The sequence below is a fragment of the Ranitomeya variabilis genome, chromosome 2 (assembly GCF_051348905.1).
Source record: "Ranitomeya variabilis isolate aRanVar5 chromosome 2, aRanVar5.hap1, whole genome shotgun sequence".
NCBI classification, from domain to species: domain Eukaryota; kingdom Metazoa; phylum Chordata; class Amphibia; order Anura; family Dendrobatidae; genus Ranitomeya; species Ranitomeya variabilis.
Genome location: NC_135233.1, coordinates 333,669,251 through 333,691,117, shown reverse-complemented (window position 1 = coordinate 333,691,117; position 21,867 = coordinate 333,669,251). Strand labels below are relative to the sequence as shown.

Genomic DNA, 21,867 nt, shown 5'->3' with positions numbered 1-21,867 from the left:
CAAGGTCACTTATAAAAGCTTCTGTGAAGGTGGCTATTTGATCAGTTAGGAGCATGGGTGTTCCCATAGGATGGCAACAAATTGGCCAGCCATTTACAACCTTTCAACTTGCATGAATTCCTGTTCAAGCTCTGTAAACAAGAGAATATGGGGACATGGGTACCGAGTGAGGAATTCAGCGCCAATAGCCAATGAATTAATTTCAAGCTACAAAATTGCTTTCATTTTTAACCCTTCTCGATCCCGAGGAACACTATAGAGAACTGGCTCTCAGAGGCTTTCGTGTTTTTTTTTTTTTTAAAAAGCATTTGTAATAGGAGATCCACAAAGAATTGGAAACTAAGCCAGAGCCTTGTCCTACTTACAGTATGTGAATGATATCACTAGAAGGACACGACAGCTATGGGAGACTCTTCTAAAAGGTATTTACATTTGATCTTGCAGATGTCCTTTCAGATGTGCAGCACCAACAGGAATTGCAATTAAAGTATAATGCTTGTTTTGCTCATTTGGTCAAATACATATTTGTTGCAATATACATGCCAAGAGATTTTTGTTTTGTAACCTTTTCTATCCTTAAATGTTCACCGGGGGTTCTCCAAATCAACCTTTGGTGTAAAGAATTTTTCATTGATGAGTGATAAATAAATGGGGAGATCCACCTTTTTGGCTTCCAGATCCCTAGTAACACTTATATTCTAGACACCCTATGACCAAATAACGTAACTACTTGTGAGGAGCTCATCTTGTTCTGAAGACTATTGGACCAATGCATGTAGAGCGGAATCCACAGCTCTAACGGATGCAGACTTTTTCCAGCATGGAGCACCGGTTACGTCGATCTTATTGTTGTGTTTCATTAGAAATTTGCTTGTAATGTTTTATTAGAGATTTGTTTGCTCATCAGTTCAGCCTCAGGATACAAATGTTGGATCTTATGCACATGTAAGGCCAGAAACGAAATTGGAAATCAGGTAAAGCAATCCTTCCATTACTCTCAGTGTCTCAGAGGTTTCATTTGAGCCATTGATTTATATGAGACTGTACGTTGACTCTCGTGTGTTAATTTGTAAATGCCCACTGTGTATGTATTGCATCAGCCCATTGCAGTTTACTAATCTACACAACTTAGGGTACCGTCTCACTATACGATTTACCAACTATCACGACCTGCGATACGACTTGGCCGTGATCGTTGGTAAGTCGTTGTGTGGTCGCTGGGGAGCTGTCACACAGACCGCTCTCCAGCGACCAACGATGCCGAGGTTCGCTGGTAACCAGGGTAAACATCGGGTTACTAAGCGCAGGGCCGCGCTTAGTAACCCGATGTTTACCGTGGTTACCAGCGTAAAAGTAAAAAAAACCAAACAGTACATACTGACCATCTGATGTCCGTCAGGTCCCTTGCCGTCTGCTTCCTGCTCTGACTGAGTGCAGCCGTACAGTGAGAGCAGAGCGCAGCAGTGACGTCACCGCTGTGATCTGCTCTCACTTTCCGGCCGGCAGACAGACAGAGCGGGAAGCAGACGGCAAGGGACCTGACGGACATCAGATGGTGAGTATGTACGGTTTGTTTTTTTTTACTTTTACGCTGGTAACCAGGGTAAACATCGGGTTACTAAGCGCGGCCCTGCGCTTAGTAACCCGATGTTTACCCTGGTTACCAGCAAACGCATCGCTGGATCGCTGTCACACACAACGATCCAGCGATGACAGCGGGAGATCCAGCGACGAAAGAAAGTTTCAAACGATGTGCTACGACGTACGATTCTCAGCAGGGTGTCTGATCACAGTAGCGTGTCAGACACTGCGAGATCGTAACGATATCGCTAGAACGTCACGAATCGTGCCGTCGTAGCGATAAAAATGCCACTGTGTGACGGTACCCTTAGGACATATATGCAGGTCAAATGAACAATGGAACAATGAAGGATCACATCCTTCCACCTTCCCTGAATCCTGTGGAGAAATGCCCTGAATGGGAGCTGTGGATATAAAGTCTCTGGCTCTCTATGCAGAGGATCTCTTCAGCAACAACCCAAGGAACCATGGATCATCTGGTGGAATACAGGTCTGCTACTCTGCCCATCACTGAACCACAAAGATGTTTGGAGAACCTCAGTTGAGTGTATACTATATGTTGTTGTTTGCTGGAGCTGGGTACATTGGCTATGGGTATGATATCCATCGTCTGGAGGGGCATGGACTGTGACTACAGACACAAATACAAAAGCTGTGGGCCAACCAAAAGTTGGCAGACAGTGGGTATCTACTGGTACAGGGGCAGTTGAACTATTGGCCCCAGGATGGGATCTGGTGGACTGGGGACATTTCATTATGACCATCTACCCGGAATTGCTGTAAGACCGTGGACGTAAGGCATATAAATAGTTACTTTGTTAACCTGCCTAGGTGATTATTAAAACCCATAGCCTCGGATCTTAACACTACTTATTATCATGAGTGCATATATACGAAAAATCCTTCATGCCAGCACCCAATAACCTACTATCCAGCTCAAACGGCTAAATAATTACTTTCATCCACAACCCTAAATGGGTAGAAATGTATGATCTTGGTTGCATGAGGAACATTTTTCAGGAAAGGTGCAGTGTTTTGCAATTTTGGATATCAGAGGCTTTCGTGTTTTTTTTTTTTTAAAAGCATTTGTCAATGCTTTGTCAATTTGTCAATTACCTGTGTCAATGACTGCAAAAAAGGACCAGGACAGGTGGCACTGCTGTAACTTTCCCATGTAAATTAGGTGACAAGCCCACCTGTGGACAGCCACCCACAAGACACAGGACTTATAAGAATAACGAATCCGACTTGAATGAGCAATCTTAGTTCTTAAAATGATCAACTTTTTGAGAGAATTTGGCATTCTGGTGGTGGGGTAAGGACTGGAGTGGAGGGCTATCTAAATGCAGAATTCTTAGGGGTGCAGCATTTACATTTTCCTTTTTAAAAAGTAGCAGTGGCATTGCTGGTGCTAAAGATCCATAGCAATGCACATGCCTTGGACTTCTGGTGTGTGCCCCATATCGCCAGTCAAGCTATTAGGCCGATGTTCTTGGATCCTGGGGTAAAGCAAGGGTCCCTGGTCCACCATTCTCCGTCCTGTAAGCCACAGGCTGCTTAGGACCAAAAACCCAGAAGATGTCAGTGCCATGGCACAGGCAGTGCAGTGGGGTCACTGGACTGCGCTGTATGCATTGACATGTACGGTGTTTAGGAGAGAAGAGAACTCAGCTGCTTGGATTAGGCGAATATAAACTTAGTTTTCTGATGGGGGTTGAAGCAAAAGTTGCTTTTGAACTGGTCATCATTGGAGGCACTGAGGAAGCATTATTATTGGTTTAGAAGTCATAATAATTGTCTTGTCCAAAAAGTGAAAAATTCGCATTGATGATGCATATGTCAGATTATTTGCTGGTATACATGTATTTTATGATGAATGTCTGGCTTGTACCCATAATTTTGTATAGTAGGGGTGGGCAATGTCAGAATATTTTGTACGTGGGAAACAATAGTGAACTTATATGACAATCTCAAACTTTAATGATAGAAATAATAATCCGAAGGAAACACAACATTGCACATAAATAGGAATGACAATAATAATGATAAAATAAATAACAGTAATTATCTATAGTGGGGGCACAATGATTCATGTATATGAGAGTACTAAAAATTATCATAGACTTAAGAAGATGATGCACAATAATACACGTATACACGTATATGATACAAAAGTTTAAACATAATAATAATACATTTTGCATTATCAAAAATATTTTTTTCTGTTTACATTTTTTTTAATCTACCTAGTTCCTCATATTGATGATTGAATTGAAATGTATATAACTATAATCCAAGATATAGAATAATCAACTTGCCAAGTGACTGAAATTTCTTTAGCTCCTCTTTATCCCTACACACATTCATCAGCACAATTACCTTGCGAAAATACTTTGGGACAGTAGTACGCTTAATTTTTTTTTCTCCATGTCCTAATTTCAGTAGGATTAAGTATTCCTATTACTCTGCAAGTGACAGGCCAGGAAAAAGGGAAATGTGGCAGCCATTCATCTTTCACAAGACTCATCATCCTGTGGATTTGGCAATTACTGCAAACAACACAGGATGGAGCTCAATAGCAGGTGAGTGAAAAATTGGATCTGACAGCACTAATTGAGCCCAGAGTCCCATTTACTGAAAATGATCTGGCATAATTAAAAATTCACAACTGGGGACTAGTTGTGGTGAACACTATACGTTATGGGTTCACTGAAATACTCCGGCAAGAGACTTTCTGAATTCCGAGCTTGCAGACAAAACATCTCGCTCTTGAATGACAGTCTGACTCCTCTTTTAGTCGCTTAGGCTGAGAAGCTTTTCTCCAGCTCGTATTGACTTTTACACCGTTTCGATAACTGAATGCATCTATTCTATTTTAAAACACGCAGAGTCTACAACAATGAGACCTTTTGTCCTTCAACAGACTTGTAAGAGGTGACCTATAATTAACTAGCCAACAACACGTCACATTTTAATATAAGTCTTGGCGCCCATTACTCTTCTATTTATATGTGAAATCATCTGCATGGTAAACTATGTGGTGATGAATCAACATTACTATGATCATTGGTCTCCACACAGTTTACATATTCTCGGCCATGGTTATAGGATGTTTCGCCCCCAGCAATTCGCCCCCAGCAGTTCGCCTCCGGGTACATCATGTTCGTGACGCCAAGTTGAGTCACCCGCCAGGGCAGTGGGGTAACTTGGTACCAGGTCCAGTACTTGTAGGGGACGTCATGATGGCTGTGACCTGGTCCGTGGCCCTGGGCACCCAAGTAAAGGGAAAGGTCTTTAAAGGGCATTTAAGAATAAAGTTTGTTCATGGCGCCACCTGTGGCATTTGGTCAGTAGGGACCGGCGCTGCTTAAAAGGGTCCTCTGGGGTGATGTATGGCAGCTGGATGGTATAACTTCCCACAGGTGAAGTAAATGTACCCAGGGGCAAACTGCTGGGGGCAAAACATTCAAATCCCCTTGGCCATACAGCTACTATTTACATGAAGGAATGTTGCTGTCCAGTGATAATTTTTAGTGAAGAGAAACACCATATGCACTACTAGAGAAGGTGCTCAAGTTGGTTCCCACACCATATATAAATAAGAAAAAATATTTGGCACTCAACTTTAGAAGATTTTTTTTGTATTTTAATGAAAGTCAGAAATCAAAAATGTTATGGCTTGGTTTGGCCTTCATCAGTTACAGACTGAACCGAATATGCGTAGTCTTGTCCAATAGTCAGAAAGTAGTCAAGAAAATTGCTTTAAATGAGCGCTGTTATATAGAGGACTGTCAGTGTCCAAGACTAAATACTGCCGGCTTGGCCTGTGATCAGAGACAGTGCACTCGTGTGTCCTGCAGCAACGCGGTATCCCCGCTAGTCAGCTGACTCTGATCACAGGCCAAGCCGGCAATATTTAGTCTTGGACACTGACAGTCCTCTATACTACAGCGCTCATTTAAAGCAATTTTCTTGACTACTTTCGGACTCATTATATTGGACAAGACTATGCATACCAAGTGCAGTCTGTAATTGATGAAGGCCAAACCAGGCCGAAAGGTTTTTGATTTCTGACTGCATTAAAATACAAAAAAATCTTCCAAAGTTGGGTGCCAAATATTTTTTCAGTGATAATTTTTAGACCCATAGAAACTTTTTCTACTTTTTCTTTTGCCTCTATTACCTTTAGTGAAACCCAATTTAAAAAATTGTTTTCTTTTACAAAACACATGAATTTTACTAAGAAAAAAACTTGCCCTCTGAAGGTCTCCATATCTTTTAATCCCTTACCCAGGAACGCTAATGAAAACCTTTCACAAAACTTTCTCAGCAAAATCGGACTGTTTGCAAATATGCGAATATATGCATGTCCTGTTCTAACTTTCATCATAGTCTGCTTTTTTGTGGGGTCCATTATTATGTCACAGCCATGGCCCGATCTTTACGTAGTCTTGAGAGCTGGACGGGCCCTACCTGATCCACTTCAGATTTTGCTGACATGTTCTCAATAAAGTAATTTTTATGCCAGTGAATAATCTTCTCTTCATGTGAAGGTGGTTGTATGTTACAAGATAGACAGATTGGGTATGTGGATGGACTGGACTATTACACTAACAATGATACTTAAAATAAGATGTGCGAATATCACCTCTACCAGACAATCCAGAATATCAAGGTACATAAACTTGTTATGTGCGTTGGAGGTCTTGGGAACAAAAGGAAATAGAGAATTCTGTCTTTGATCTGTTCAGGAAGCTTTGTGCTATTTCTATATAGGAAAGATTCAGCTTTTGCATAGTGGCAGATTTACTAGGCTGAGTTGTTTTCATGCGTGTCGGAGCTATAATTCTCATCTGAAGGATGCTGCTCTGCTCTACAGCTCTGCCGAGTTAGCGTTCTCGCGATTTAATGCACCATCGACATTGAGCGGTCCGCCATGTTCCAGTTCACAAAGAACACATTCTTCGAGGGGTAAAGATAAGATTTTGGTCTGTTTCTATCTCTTGACTATTGAACCAGTGTACTTGATATGGGTGGATGAGACTAGTGAGGCACTTAGAACAACCAAGATGTGGTTTCATAGATAAATGCTGCAAAGAACATTCTGCGGTCTGGTGTTGATGCTACAGGCATGCAGTTAAATACTTCTAAGCCGTTCACAGGATCCATATTCTACAGTGCAGGCATTGAAGCTTTCTATGTTTAAGCTCCTACAAATCTGGACCCAGATGATTCAATATAATAGTAAAAATACTCGTTCCAAGACATTTAGCTCTGTTGGGGCTGGATGACTTCTGAAAGGCGATATTGGTCAGCTTACTGTAACTTAGTTGTAGTCCATAATCTGATGTTTTACATTCTGTGAACATGACTAGCTGTGTATGTTTACATTTCACTTGACAACTTTTGAAGGTAAGTATCCAGAAGGACTCATGAAGGTCATGCAAAACATTGCCACCTCATATTCTGAAGTCACACCTATCTCTACGCCCATTACTCTTCTTTTCAAGCCTGACTAAACAAAGAAATCCCCCAGAATTACTGGTTTCCGAGTGGTTTCGGAAGACTCAGTGGTGGCGTCTGACTGTTCCGGGAATCTGTGAGCATCCTGGACATTCTAGGAGAGATGACAAGTATGGTTCAAGTGTTATTCTTTACATACTTATAACATATGCTGCAAATAATGCACCACAATTCTCCCTGTACCTAGTAGGTCTAATTTCCATACCTAATATTTGCTTACTCTTATGTATTGTGCAGTGGAACTCACAGACTTTGGGAAGAGTGGAGTGGAGAGGACAACATACACATTAGATGGTCAGCCAGTTTTGCCAAATTTAACAAGTTCTAATATGTATGGGGCCCCATCAAACTTTACAAAAATCAATACTACAAAAGAATGAAAGAAACTTTGCAATATGTCTTATCAGAAGATTGTGCTTTTTCTCTATTCATGACTCCATTCATGAGCCCCTTCTTCACCTCCCCCAGCCTCCTGAATTCATTATTCACTGTGAAAAAAAACAGCTTAAATCCATCTTGCTCAAGACAAGATGGACTGCTAACACAGTGCGGTTTCAGGACATATTGAAGTCTATAGATAAAAAAATGGGAACAAAAAAAGAAAAGCAGATTTAAAGGTAAAGAAACAGATTGAGCAGATTTTTATCTAACTTATTCCAGTGCTGGATTCACATCTATATTGCTCAGTATTGCTGTATAACATGCCTATGCTAATTCTTTCATTATAATATAATAAAAGGGAGGGGGAAAACAACAGGAATCCTTTGTTCTGTGTATTTAAGGTATAAATATATCTTTTTATGGTGTTAGCCAGTAGAAACAGACAAATAATAAATATTTAGAGTCCTCCATACCTTTTAATGTCTAACTGAAAAAGTGATTACAAAATAACAAACTTTCAGGAATACTTGGGTCTCTCCACTATTCATTATGCCTGATGAAGAGACCTATGTTGCTTCAAAAGCTTGTTATTTGCAATCTCCTTTACAGTTAGCGATTAAATGGTATCAAAGATTGAGGACTCTCACTTGTTATTGTATTCTCTCTTTACAGTATGGGAGGCATCATAAGAGCTGTTGTTTTTGTTTGCAAATAAGAAACAGTCTGCAGATGAGAAACCTGCAGGATACAAGTCCTATCGTGGCAAGAAATAGGGCTAATACTCATGTTCACACATACATGACTGCATATTCAGAAAACACCCCCACAGCATGATGCTGCTACCACTATGTTTGATGGTAGGCCTGGGGTTTTCAGGGTGATGTGCAATGTAAGCTTTTCTGAAAACATAGCATTTTGAATTTAGCCCCCAAAAGTTCTTGTTTTGTCTTATATGATCGAAGCACCACATGCTAGCTGTGTAACCTACATGGCAAGTGGAAGAAGGTACTCTGGTCACATGAGACCAAAGTAGAACTTTTTGGGATAAATTCAAAACTCTATGTGAGGCAGAAAACTAACACTGCATATCACCCTGAAAACACCATCCCCACTGTCAAACATGCTGGTGACAGCATCATGCTGTGGGGATGCTTTTCTTCAACTGGGAAATGGAAGCTGGTCACAGTTGATGGGAAGATGGATGGAGCCAATTACAGTTCAGTCCTGAAGGAAAACCTGTTAGAGGCTGCAAAAGACTTGAGACTGGAGCATAGGTTCATCTTCTAGCAGGAGAAGACTTCCAGCAGTATTTGCAGTAAAAGGTGGTCCTGACTCAGGGGGCTGAATACAAGTGCACGTAATAATTTTCAGATTTATATTTGTAAAATATTTAGAAAATCATGCATCTTTTCCTTTACACTTCACATATACTTGATACTTTGTGGTGGTACAGCACATAAACCCCAATAAAATACAATGTAGGTGTAACGTGAAAAAATGTGGAAAAGTTCATGGGTTACAAAGACTTTTTTCAAGGTAATCTACATACATTGCTTAGTAGTTGCTGCCAAGCACAGCATTTTTTCTGCTTTTCACTTAAAGTTGCTTACATCTGACCATCACCATGGCAGATTCCAGCTGATATGTGGGGGTGACAAGTGGACCCCTATCTATCTTACATTGATAACCTATCCCATGACCTTCAGGCATGCACTATAGAAGGTATACACTCCAAACCTTGATAAAACAAGGCCTGTTCTTACTGACTACAGACACAATGGAGTTAACTACAATGAACCACATGAAAATACTTCTCATACCTTATAATTTTGATTGTAAGGCTATGTGCACACGTCAGGATTTTGTCAGGCTTTTTCCTCAGGTTTTGTAGCCAAAACCAGGAGTGGAACAATTAGAGGAAAAGTATAATAGAAACATATGCACCACTTCTGCATTTATCACCCACTCCTGGTTTTGGCTACAAAACCTGAGGAAAAAGCCTGACAAAATCCTGACAAAATCCTGATGTGTGCACATACCCTAAGGGTATGGCTCCACGGTCCGGAGGGGCGGCGGTATCGCCGCTCGGCGCTAAGCCCCGCCCCCTTCCTGGGACGCGATCATGCCGGATGTGTTAACTCTTCACATCCGGGATGATCGCTCTCTCCCATAGCGCCCTGTGATATGCCTTGCGGGGACGCTGCGTCCCCGCAAGGTGTACGGACATGCTGCGATCTGAAAAGACGCGCAGCATGTCCGGAGTCGCAGGGCCGCCGCGTGCGGGTTTCCACGCATAGTGGAGACGGGATTTCATACAATCCCCTCCACTATGCTGGAACATCTGGACGCTGCTTGTTTGACGCTGCAGCTCTGCGCAGCGTCAAAAAAGCAGCGTTTCCTGACCGTGGAAACATACCCTTAGAGAAAACACTGCATGCAATTCAAATCAATGTTGCTATTAACCCTTTTTATTTCAGTTAAGTTTTGAAGCCCCTTTTCAGTAGTAGGCAAGGTTGTAATGTAATGATTGTATCTATTACCTTCCGGCAATTAAGATCTTCACATGGATTAACACAAACTCTTTACGCAACTTTTCAATGTTGAGCCCTTCAAAATATTTAATATTTTATTCAATATTTAATAATAGAAAAAAAACATAGAGATAGAAGAAAAGCAGCTTCAGCCTCTCGAATTGTGGAAATTAGGAGAGCATGGTATCCTTCGTGGGGTTTAACAGCATAAAATTAGCAAAAAGCAACATCATTAATTGGTGTACAAGTGTGTACATATGCAAAATACGAATCACTCCACTTATCAGATACAAAGAATTTCCCTTTTGTGCTGCGAGTACAACTTCCAAATTGATCAAGTACATAATAATTCTTGAGCTGGCTATCTCCCAACATTTTCCTAGACTTTTTTTTGTGTTAATTAACGACTTATCAGAGGCACAGGATAAAAGCTTTGCGAATAACAACACCAGGGATAACAGCTAATGAGTTCTAAAGATGAAATATGAAGGTAAAATTGCCTGCCAAACTTCAAACCAACAGGAGATCTAAGCTTAACTCTCACATCACCATGAGGGACAGCAAAGGTGACCATCTTGAGTAACTAGCGGCATGCAGTGTCTTCAGTAGGGGGCTCACTATTTACTACTTGTTATATAGTAGGTGATGGATGGAAAAATACCCGACAAACAGATACACTGTGATAGAAACATCTGCTAGGCTGGCAGAGCAGCAACACAAGGGCACATCACCGATAGAGATGATACAGTCATATGGTACTTGTTGCTTAAAATGGATATGTAATTTGCTAAAGAGTTTCCAGTTTAACAAAAAAGTTGCATACTTATTAAAAAAGCAATAGAGAAAATGTTTGTAAATTTTAGCTCCTGGGAGCCCAATGTCAAATCTTTAACAGGACTTTGTTTTATCATGAAAATCCCTTTACCACTTATAATAATGGTGTCTCCATACATGGTGCAAATTCTACCTCTGAACCCCCTGATTTTTTTGCCCTTAAACTACCTATAAAAGTTTAACAACCAAGTGGCTCAGGTTGTAGCTCAGATTGTGTTAGGGCTGTTCACATTGGCTAATCTATAATATCAAAATAGTTTTCGCAAGAAAATGTAGATGAATTATAAGGAAATTTGCGCAATTGCTAAACAAAAATATTCGGAAGCACATTGGAATTTCCATTTTGTCTGTAGTGTTAAATAATACTCACTGTCATTTCATCAAACTTTGCATAAATCAAGTGTATTTTGTAATATATCTTATTAGATAATTATACTTCTTTCTCCACTTATGAGCCCCTTCATTCACTCCCCCTGCTTCCTAAATTCAGTATTCACACAGAAAAACAGTTAAAATCCATCTTGGACAAAGAAACTGAGAGCCAGCACCGTAAGGAGTCTGGTTATAGAGCATAGTAAACACTATTGAGAGGGCAGGATATAGGAAATGTGAGGAGCACTCAGCAAAGTTAGATACCAGGCAAACACAATCAGATCAAGCTTCAATTTCTAGTAAATATATTTTACTCCAGTGCTGAATTCACAGCCATACAGGTCAGTAGTGATGTATATTGTCCTCTAAGTGATGTGTATACATTAGTCCTAGTGTCTCCTATGTGATATGTATACAGCAGTCCCAGTGTCTCCTATGTGAGGTATATACTGCAGCCCCAGTGTCTCCTATGTGATGTATATGCACCAGTCCCAGTGTCTCCTATGTAATGTGTATGTACCAGTCTCAGTGTCTCCTATATGATATATATACATTAGCCCTAGTGTCTCCTATGTGATATATATACTGCAGTCCCAGTGTCTCCTATGTGATGTATATACTGCAGCCCCATTGTCTCCTATGTGATGTATATGCACCAGTCCCAGTGTCTCTTATGTAATATGTATGCACCAATCTCAGTGTCTCCTATGTGATATATATAGCAGTCCCAGTGTCTCCTATGTGATTTATATACTGCAGACCCAGTGTCTGCTATGTAATGTTTATGCACCAGTCCCAGTTTCTCCTATGTGATATATACATTAGCCCTAGTGTCTCCCATGTGATATACAGTATATACAGCAGTCCCAGTGTCTCCTATGTGATGTATATGCTGCAGCCCCAGTGTCTCCTATGTGATGTATATACACCATTCCCAGTCTCTCCTATGTTATGTGACGCATATACATCAGCCCTAGTGACACCAATATGATAAAGACACCATTCCCATGTCTCCTTGTGCTGTTTATACACCTGCCCCAGTGTCTCTTAGGTGACATATACAGTAGGCATGATGTCTCCTATGTTGTGTATATGCTGCAGGCCTCCCACTGCTTGAGTTCTATAAACATTATATGGGCAGTGATGAATTTCCCACTTTGAGGAGACCTGCAGAATAATTTACATCCCTGTTCAGAACAACTTATCTGGAAAAGCAGTTGTTAGTAGCAACATCATCCATACCCTGTAACATCACAGCCTCACCAAAAAGAAGCATTTCCAGGTAGGGTTGAGCGACTTTCATTTTTTTAAGATCGAGTAGGATTTTGGGAAACCCGATTTTGTCCAGAGTCGAGTCGAGTGCAGTCGGCCGATTATCGCTAAAAGTCGGGGATTGACCGAAACACGAAACCCAATGCAAGTCAATGGGGAAGCATAGTCGGCAGTGAGTGGAGGCCAGGAAAACACCTACAGTGCCCATTTTAATGCCAAAAACATCCATTCTTGTTTCTGAAGCTTGCCAATCTTAATTAACTGTATAATAATAGTTGGGCATAGGGAATTGGGGGAAAGTTGTGGGGGGAGTAGGGCTGGCTCAAGTTTTTCGTGGGCCCAGGAAATGCGGACTACGTCACGGCGGTGTTGCAGGGAAAGGTAAGTATTTAAAAGTTGCAAGTGCTGTGATCCTGAGCAAGCAGGGGGGGGCCCACTCGTTCGCATTGCCACTGGCACAGGGCCCCTCAAAGTACGGCGGTGTGTTTGCATGGCGGGGGCGCCTCCCACCAGCAGCGACACTTTTGCGTACTCTGAGGGGCCCTGTGCCAGTGACGTCGCCAACGAGTATGCCCCCCCACCTGATGAAGGAACCTGCACTTTCATCTGCACCTTCCTCTTTGTCCCTGTGTAAGGTGGTATAACATGCGGGAAGGGGAACCTTACTTTCAGCAGGGTCAGATTCTGGCTGTGTAGAGTACAAGGGGAATGTAGTGGTCTAGGTCAATGTACCAGCAGACTCATTTAGCAGTGGCTGGGCAATGGGCAGGATGAGGAGGAAACAGATATAGGGCCAAAGAATAAAGTAGGCTACATGCAGTTCAAAATTGGTAACAGGACTAAACAGGCGGCATTGCTTTGTTCAGTGGAGTAGCAAACCCAAGAGCAGCAGACACTGTTTCAAGGGCCTAACCACACTAGTAGGCCAAATGCAGTTTAATATCTGATAGTATAGGGCGAAAGCCAGAATGTGGAAGCTCAGCTTTGTTCAGTTGAGGACAACACCAGGGAGGGGCAGACACCTTTAGTAGGCCGGAAAAGCCTATTGCATTTTTTAAAATGGTAATTTGGAGCAGAAGGTTGAAGCTCAGCTTTATTTAGTTGAGGGCAACACCAGGGAGGGGCAGAAGCCGTTAGTAGGCCCTAACCACCATTTTTTTTTTTTTAAACCACTTAATGAGAGCCGGAAGGTTGAAGCTCAGCTTTATTTAGTTGAGGACAACACCAGGCAGGGGCACACAGACAGACACCTTTAGTAGGCCGGAAAAGCCTATTGCATTTTTTAAAATGGTAATTTGGAGCAGAAGGTTGAAGCTCAGCTTTATTTAGTTGAGGACAACACCAGGCAGGGGCACACAGACAGACACCTTTAGTAGGCCGGAAAAGCCTATTGCATTTTTTAAAATGGTAATTTGGAGCAGAAGGTTGAAGCTCAGCTTTATTTAGTTGAGGACAACACCAGGCAGGGGCACACAGACAGACACCTTTAGTAGGCCGGAAAAGCCTATTGCATTTTTTAAAATGGTAATTTGGAGCAGAAGGTTGAAGCTCAGCTTTATTTAGTTGAGGGCAACACCAGGGAGGGGCAGAAGCCGTTAGTAGGCCCTAACCACCATTTTTTTTTTTTAAAACCACTTAATGAGAGCCGGAAGGTTGAAGCTCAGCTTTATTTAGTTGAGGACAACACCAGGCAGGGGCACACAGACAGACACCTTTAGTAGGCCGGAAAAGCCTATTGCATTTTTTAAAATGGTAATTTGGAGCAGAAGGTTGAAGCTCAGCTTTATTTAGTTGAGGACAACACCAGGCAGGGGCACACAGACAGACACCTTTAGTAGGCCGGAAAAGCCTATTGCATTTTTTAAAATGGTAATTTGGAGCAGAAGGTTGAAGCTCAGCTTTATTTAGTTGAGGACAACACCAGGCAGGGGCACACAGACAGACACCTTTAGTAGGCCGGAAAAGCCTATTGCATTTTTTAAAATGGTAATTTGGAGCAGAAGGTTGAAGCTCAGCTTTATTTAGTTGAGGACAACACCAGGCAGGGGCACACAGACAGACACCTTTAGTAGGCCGGAAAAGCCTATTGCATTTTTTAAAATGGTAATTTGGAGCAGAAGGTTGAAGCTCAGCTTTATTTAGTTGAGGACAACACCAGGCAGGGGCACACAGACAGACACCTTTAGTAGGCCGGAAAAGCCTATTGCATTTTTTAAAATGGTAATTTGGAGCAGAAGGTTGAAGCTCAGCTTTATTTAGTTGAGGGCAACACCAGGGAGGGGCAGAAGCCGTTAGTAGGCCCTAACCACCATTTATTTTTTTTAAAACCACTTAATGAGAGCCGGAAGGTTGAAGCTCAGCTTTATTTAGTTGAGGACAACACCAGGCAGGGGCACACAGACAGACACCTTTAGTAGGCCGGAAAAGCCTATTGCATTTTTTAAAATGGTAATTTGGAGCAGAAGGTTGAAGCTCAGCTTTATTTAGTTGAGGGCAACACCAGGCAGGGGCACACAGACAGACACCTTTAGTAGGCCGGAAAAGCCTATTGCATTTTTTAAAATGGTAATTTGGAGCAGAAGGTTGAAGCTCAGCTTTATTTAGTTGAGGGCAACACCAGGGAGGGGCAGAAGCCGTTAGTAGGCCCTAACCACCATTTTTTTTTTTAAAACCACTTAATGAGAGCCGGAAGGTTGAAGCTCAGCTTTATTTAGTTGAGGGCAACACCAGGGAGGGGCAGAAGCCGTTAGTAGGCCCTAACCAAAGTTGAAGGCCAAATGCAGTTTAATTTCTGATACTATAGGCCGAAAGCCAGAAGGTGGAAGCTCCGATTTAGACAGTGGAGGACAATTTGAATTAGGGACTGCAGACAGACTTAGTAGGCTGTCCCCTGTGGACCATGCATCCACCACATTAACCCATTGCGCCGTAATGGACACGTAATCTTCCGTGGCCATGCCTACAGGTCCATGCGTCTGTTGTCAGGTGCACCTTTGTACTCACAGATTGCCAGAGTGCATGGACAATGCGGTCTTCTACATGCTGGTGGAGGGTTGGGATGGCTTTTCTCGCAAAAGAAGTGTCGACTGGTTAGCTTGTAGCGTGGTACAGCGTAGTCCATCATGGCCTTATTAATAGTAAATAAAATATATAACTAGGCTCTATGAACTTTTAAATAGGTTCCAGGGGTACACGGGCAGCATTGGTGTGGTCAGTGGAGGAGTATTGCAAGTAGGGGCTGCAGACAGGCTATCAAAGGCCTAAAATAACAAACAGTAGGCAGTCATGGCAGTTTTACATCGGTTACATGGATACACAGGCAGGCACTCCAGGCAGCATTGTGGTCAGTGGAGGAGTATTGCAAGTAGGGGCCGCAGACAGGCTATCAAAGGCCTAAAATAACAAACAATAGGCTCATTGCAGTTTTACAGCGGTTACATGGATAGACGGGCAGGCAGCTTGGTGGTGAGTGGAGGAGTATTTAAAGTAGGGACCGCAGACAGGCTATCAAAGGCCTAACATAACAAACAATAGGCTCATGGCAGTTTTACAGCGGTTACATGGATACACGGGCAGGCAGCTTGGTGGTCAGTGGAGGAGTATTTAAAGTAGGGACCGCAAACAGGCTTCAAAGGCCTAACATAAGAAAATGGGCTGGCTGTAGGCACTTTATAATTGGTTCCAGGGGTACACGGGCAGCAGTGGTCTGGCCAGTGGAGGACTAGTGGAAGGAGGGACCGCAGACAGGCTTCAAAGGCCTAACATAAGAAAATGGGCTGGCTGTAGGCACTTTATAATTGGTTCCAGGGGTACACGGGCAGCAGTGGTCTGGCCAGTGGAGGACTAGTGGAAGGAGGGACCGCAGACAGGCTTCAAAGGCCTAAAATAACAAACAATAGGCTCATGGCAGTTTTACAGCGGTTACATGGATACACGGGCAGGCAGCTTGGTGGTCAGTGGAGGAGTATTTAAAGTAGGTACCGCAGACAGGCTTCAAAGGCCTAACATAAGAAAATGGGCTGGCTGTAGGCACTTTATAATTGGTTCCAGGGGTACACGGGCAGCAGTGGTCTGGCCAGTGGAGGACTAGTGGAAGGAGGGACCGCAGACAGGCTTCAAAGGCCTAACATAAAAAAATGGGCTGGCTGTAGGCACTTTATAATTGGTTCCAGGGGTACACGGGCAGCAGTGGTCTGGTCAGTGGAGGACTAGTGGAAGGAGGGACCGCAGACAGGCTTCAAAGGCCTAAAATAACAAACAATAGGCTCATGGCAGTTTTACAGCGGTTACATGGATACACGGGCAGGCAGCTTGGTGGTCAGTGGAGGAGTATTTAAAGTAGGGACCGCAGACAGGCTTCAAAGGCCTAACATAAGAAAATGGGCTGGCTGTAGGCACTTTATAATTGGTTCCAGGGGTACACGGGCAGCAGTGGTCTGGTCAGTGGAGGACTAGTGGAAGGAGGGACCGCAGACAGGCTTCAAAGGCCTAAAATAACAAACAATAGGCTCATGGCAGTTTTACAGCGGTTACATGGATACACGGGCAGGCAGCTTGGTGGTCAGTGGAGGAGTATTTAAAGTAGGGACCGCAGACAGGCTTCAAAGGCCTAACATAAGAAAATGGGCTGGCTGTAGGCACTTTATAATTGGTTCCAGGGGTACACGGGCAGCAGTGGTCTGGTCAGTGGAGGACTAGTGGAAGGAGGGACCGCAGACAGGCTTCAAAGGCCTAACAAAAAAAAATGGGCTGGCTGTAGGCACTTTATAATTGGTTCCAGGGGTACACGGGCAGCAGTGGTCTGGCCAGTGGAGGACTAGTGGAAGGAGGGACCGCAGACAGGCTTCAAAGGCCTAACATAAAAAAATGGGCTGGCTGTAGGCACTTTATAATTGGTTCCAGGGGTACACGGGCAGCAGTGGTCTGGTCAGTGGAGGACTAGTGGAAGGAGGGACCGCAGACAGGCTTCAAAGGCCTAAAATAACAAACAATAGGCTCATGGCAGTTTTACAGCGGTTACATGGATACACGGGCAGGCAGCTTGGTGGTCAGTGGAGGAGTATTTAAAGTAGGGACCGCAGACAGGCTTCAAAGGCCTAACATAAGAAAATGGGCTGGCTGTAGGCACTTTATAATTGGTTCCAGGGGTACACGGGCAGCAGTGGTCTGGTCAGTGGAGGACTAGTGGAAGGAGGGACCGCAGACAGGCTTCAAAGGCCTAAAATAACAAACAATAGGCTCATGGCAGTTTTACAGCGGTTACATGGATACACGGGCAGCTTGGTGGTGAGTGGAGGAGTAGTGCAAGGAGTGTCTGTCCCAGTACTCCCAAAATATAAATAGATGTTAATGTCTCGCAAAACAACCAAAACAAAAAAAAAGGTGGCATACTTAGGTACAGGGGTGGGCTCATCTGCTGAGTTTCTGACATAGTAATTTGGCAGTAACTATTTAATGGTGCCAATATAGGACACAGACACAGACTACTTTAAGTTGCATCGTAGATGTCTACAAATTTGTATTGTCAGTGCCAGACATTGAATGATGTCAGCGAATAGACTAAAGATTGGTGGAGCTGTGCGACATAATTTTGCATGTGGTAGAGCACATTTTGAGCTGGGGTAGGGGGGAACTCTCTAGATGCCGGCGGGACCGCCCCAGGGCCCCTCATGTTACAACGGTGTGTCTGACGTTGGGTGTGCACCACCACCGCCAGAGACACTACATTGTACTATGAGGGACCCAGTAGCAATGCCGTCAACCAAAAGCGAGCACACCCACCTCTTCAGACAAACAGCAGTCTCACGGGTGCTTGCGCCAAGTCGCGATACCACGGCCCCGTGTGGGGAGTTTGGCCATTTAGGGAGGTGTAAACATGTCGTATGCTGTACAATCAGCTGCAGCAAATTAGACATTAGAAAAGTAATTCACAGGCAAGAGCCTTTCATAGGAAAGCTAGGTGTCGGCCGGGCAAGGTGGGGCAAAAGATTTCGAAATCCAGTTGTGGTTCATTTTAATGAATGTTAGATCGTCAACATTTTGGGTAGCCAGACGAGTCCTTTTTTCGGTTAATATTGAACCTGCAGCACTGAATACTCTTTCTGATAGGACACTTGCTGCCGGGCAAGCAAGCTCCTGCAATGCATATTCTGCCAATTCTGGCCAGGTGTCTAATTTGGAGGCCCAGTAATCAAATGGGAATGACGGTTGAGGGAGAACATCGATAAGGGATGAAAAATAGTTAGTAACCATACTGGACAAATGTTGTCTCCTGTCACTTTCAATTGATGCAGCAGTACCTGTCCTGTCTGCGGTCATAGCAAAATCACTCCACAACCTGGTCAGAAAACCCCTCTGTCCAACGCCACTTCTGATGTGTGCACCCCTAACACTCCTAGTCTGCTGCCCCCTGGAGCTCGTGTGAGAACGATCACGTGCGCTGTGTGCTGGGAATGCCTGAAGCAAACGGTCAACAAGAGTTGATTGTTTGGTTGCTAATATTAGTTCCAAGTTCTCATGTGGCATAATATTTTGCAATTTGCCTTTATAGCGTGGATCAAGGAGGCAGGCCAACCAGTAATCGTCATCGTTCATCATTTTCGTAATGCGTGTGTCCCTTTTTAGGATACGTAAGGCATAATCCGCCATGTGGGCCAAAGTTCCAGTTGTCAAATCTCCGGTTGTGATTGGTTGAGGGGCAGTTGCAGGCAAATCTACGTCACTTGTGTCCCTCAAAAAACCAGAACCCGGCCGTGACACGCAACCAATTTCCTGTGCCCCCGGGAAAGGTTCGGCATTAAAAATATACTCATCCCCATCATCCTCCTCGTCCTCCACCTCCTCTTCGCCCGCTACCTCGTCCTGTACACTGCCCTGACCAGACAATGGCTGACTGTCATCAAGGCTTTCCTCTTCCTCTGGTGCAGACGCCTGCTCCTTTATGTGCGTCAAACTTTGCATCAGCAGACGCATTAGGGGGATGCTCATGCTTATTACGGCGTTGTCTGCACTAACCAGCCGTGTGCATTCCTCAAAACACTGAAGGACTTGACACATGTCTTGTATCTTAGACCACTGCACACCTGACAACTCCATGTCTGCCATCCTACTGCCTGCCCGTGTATCCTCCCACAAATAAATAACAGCACGCCTCTGTTCGCACAGTCTCTGAAGCATGTGCAGTGTTGAGTTCCACCTTGTTGCAACGTCTATGATTAGGCGATGCTGGGGAAGGTTCAAAGACCGCTGATAGGTCTGCATACGGCTGGCGTGTACAGGCGAACGTCGGATATGTGAGCAAAGTGCACGCACTTTGAGGAGCAGGTCGGAGAACCCAGGATAAGTTTTCAATAAGCACTGCACCACCAGGTTTAAGGTGTGAGCCAGGCAAGGAATGTGTTTCAGTTGGGAAAGGGAGATGGCAGCCATGAAATTCCTTCCGTTATCACTCACTACCTTGCCTGCCTCAAGATCTACTGTGCCCAGCCACGACTGTGTTTCTTGTTGCAAGAACTCGGACAGAACTTCCGCGGTGTGTCTGTTGTCGCCCAAGCACTTCATAGCCAATACAGCCTGCTGACGCTTGGCAGTAGCTGGCCCATAATGGGACAACTGGTGTGCAACAGTGTCATCTGCCGATGGAGTGGTTGGCAGACTGTGTTCTGTGGAAGAGCTGTAGCTTCTGCAGGAGGACGAGGAGGAGGAGGAGGAGGGGGTGCGAACGCCTACAGCCAACTGTTTCCTAGACCGTGGGCTAGGCACAACTGTCCCTAAATTGATGTCGCCTGTGGACCCTGCATCCACCACATTCACCCAGTGTGCCGTGATGGACACATAACGTCCCTGGCCATGCCTACTGGTCCATGCATCTGTAGTCAGGTGCACCTTTGTACTCACAGATTGCCTGAGTGCATGGACGATGCGCTGTTTAACATGCTGGTGCAGGGCTGGGATGGCTTTTCTGGAAAAAAAGTGTCGACTGGGTAGCTCGTATCGTGGTTCAGCGTACTCCATCAGGGCTTTGAAAGCTTCGCTTTCAACTAACCGGTAGGGCATCATCTCTAACGAGATTAGTCTAGCTATGTGGGCGTTAAAACACTGTGTACGCGGATGCGAGGATAAGTACTTCCTTTTTCTAACCAGAGTCTCATGTAGGGTGAGCTGGACTGGAGAGCTGGAGATCGTGGAACTTTCGGGTGTGCCGGTGTACATGGCAGACTGAGAGACGGTTGGAGACGGTATTGTTTCCGCCGGTGCCCTAGATGCAATATTTCCTCCTACAAAACTGGTGATTCCCTGACCCTGACTGCTTTTGGCTGGCAAAGAAACCTGCACAGATACTGCCGGTGGTGCGGAAAATGGTGGCCTTACAGTGACGGAAGGGATGTTGCGTTGCTGACTAGCTTCATTGGCCGAGGGTGCTACAACCTTGAGGGACGTTTGGTAGTTAGTCCAGGCTTGAAAATGCATGGTGGTTAAGTGTCTATGCATGCAACTAGTATTTAGACTTTTCAGATTCTGACCTCTGCTTAAGCTAGTTGAACATTTTTGACAGATGACTTTGCGCTGATCAGTTGGATGTTGTTTAAAAAAATGCCAGACTGCACTCTTCCTAGACTCGGATCCCTTTTCAGGGATTGCAGACTGAGCTTTAACCGGATGGCAACGCTGTGCTCCAACAGGTTTTGGCTTTGACACGCGTTTTGGGCCAGATACGGGCCCGGCAGATGGAACCTGTTGCGATGTTGATGCCTGCTGCGGCCCCTCCTCCACCTCCGCTTCTGAACTACTGCCGCCTGCACCCTGTTCCCCCAATGGCTGCCAATCGGGGTCAATAACTGGGTCATCTATTACCTCCTCTTCGAGCTCGTGTGCAACTTCGTCTGTGTCACTGTGTCGGTCGGTGGTATAGCGTTCGTGGCGGGGCAACATAGTCTCATCAGGGTCTGATTGTGGATCTGTACCCTGAGAGGGCAATGTGGTGGTCTGAGTCAAAGGAGCAGCATAGTACTCTGGCTGTGGCTGTGCATCAGTGCACTCCATGTCAGAATATACTTGTAATGGGCATGGCCTGTTAAATGTTTCACTTTCTAAGCCAGGGACGGTATGTGTAAAGAGCTCCATGGAGTGACCCGTTGTGTCGCCTGCTGCATCCTTCTCTCTTGTTGTAGTTTTTGCTGAGGAGGACAAGGAAGCGACTTGTCCCTGACCGTGAACATCCACAAGCGACGCGCTGCTTTTACATTTACCAGTTTCGGAAGAGGAGGCAAAAGAGCTAGAGGCTGAGTCTGCAATGTAAGCCAAAACTTGCTGTTGCTGCTCCGCCTTTAAAAGCGGTTTTCCTACTCCCAGAAAAGAGAGCGTTCGAGGCCTT

General features: G+C 44.3%; 1 protein-coding gene across 1 annotated transcript in view; it reads right to left on the bottom strand.

Moving 5' to 3' along the window:
* HS6ST2 (heparan sulfate 6-O-sulfotransferase 2) overlaps positions 1 to 21,867 on the bottom strand; it is a 430,038-nt gene that overhangs the window by 115,646 nt on the left and 292,525 nt on the right. The gene's annotated exons all lie outside the window — the stretch shown is intronic.